Below are 1,505 nucleotides of genomic sequence, written 5' to 3' on the forward strand. Positions count from 1 at the left end.
TTCCAAGTCTTACCTATAGAGTTACTAGGAAAATTAAATGAGACACAAAAATGGGTGTGGATAGGATTCTGAGATGCCAGGCTTCACAAAGTAGAACTAGGATAGTCGAATTTTGTAGCTTCAGCTTAAATTCTATCAGTCACTGGGTAAGTTACTCTTCAGTTATCTCACCTAACGGTATCAACCTTCTTCTAGCATTGTGGTGAAAAAAAAAATTTTTTTTAATGGACCGAGTTATTTAATTAGGTTCTTTGTAAGAAGTTTAGAATACTACTTTGTAAGGATAAATTCCGTTTGTGAGAGCAAACACAGAACAGAAGTAGCCCTGGAACTGAGGAACAGCTTTGATTCTTCGCAGAATTTATGAGTCCACAGCTTTCTGATCAACCTTGCGCTGGTCTGTAATTTCATATTTCTCTCTTTCTGTGTCAAAGATCTCACCTTCCTGGTGCCTGGGATTATGCAGCTTCTTATTGAAGTAAGTGTCAGTGAGATGTTCTGGGATTTTCACACCACTGATATCAATTTTGATGGAGGTGGCAATGACAAATTTCTGGTGTGTTCTACGCAGAGGAACTTGATTGAGGGACAGAGACCCAGTCACAAGTAGCAAGCCACTTGCTAAGCTGCTTCAGGAAAATGACCCTCTTGCCTCTATGGTGCCCAGCAAGGATGATGAGAATGGTCCAGGAGTGATGCTGGCGCGCAGTTTTCTCCCGTGCTTACTGAAGGGCTGTTTGCCGTGACTCAACAGCTTTCGAGGCACATCTTTAGTAGGATAACACCTAGGCATTTTGCAAAGTTTAACCACCTGGGTACCACCATTCTTGTCACCACCAACTGGTTTTGTGACAATAGCAAGAAACTTCACCTTCTTTTTCTTTTCAACCTTGGATTTAGCTGCTGAGTGTTTCCTCTTGTACAAGGCCTTTCTGGAATCCATAGCTGATCAGGAATATCTGCCAAGTCCTCTAACCAGGACAGGGTTTTGGCTGCAGTGGGGCTTCCCCTTCTTAACCCGCGTCACCTTTTTAACCTTGCCACCAGCATCAGCCTTCTTGGCTTCAGGTTTTTTTTCCTTAGGATCTGGCTTCTCAGCCTTTTCACCCGCCATCTTGCAAGATGGAAAAGCAATTGTGATAAAAATTAAATAAAAGGATGTAAAGCATACAGCACAACCTCTGATAATAGCAAGTGCTCAATAAATGTTAGCTACTTTCAGTGACAATAACAATATTTTCCACTATTTGAGTGACCTTGGGCAAGCTGCTTCCCTGTTGTGAGTTATGGGTGTCGTCACCTGCAAAATGAGGAGAAATTAAACTAGACTCAGTGGCAGGGTTGAAGAACATGGTGGTTCAGATTGCATACTGTCATCAGACGGTGAGGATTTGAGTGCTGACTCCTCCAGAAATTACTTCTCCTCTCAATACCACGTTGCCCCATCGGTCTAATAGAGATAATCAACAGTACCTGCCTGCCAGGATTTTTCTGAAGATTAAATG

At 42.4% G+C, this 1,505-nt stretch overlaps 1 pseudogene; it reads right to left on the minus strand.

The window, feature by feature from the left end:
• Positions 1-262: 262 nt before the first annotated feature.
• Positions 263-1,114, minus strand: LOC130828969 (60S ribosomal protein L6-like; annotated as a pseudogene).
• Positions 1,115-1,505: the final 391 nt, after the last annotated feature.

The sequence above is a fragment of the Hippopotamus amphibius genome, chromosome 9 (assembly GCF_030028045.1).
Source record: "Hippopotamus amphibius kiboko isolate mHipAmp2 chromosome 9, mHipAmp2.hap2, whole genome shotgun sequence".
NCBI classification, from domain to species: domain Eukaryota; kingdom Metazoa; phylum Chordata; class Mammalia; order Artiodactyla; family Hippopotamidae; genus Hippopotamus; species Hippopotamus amphibius.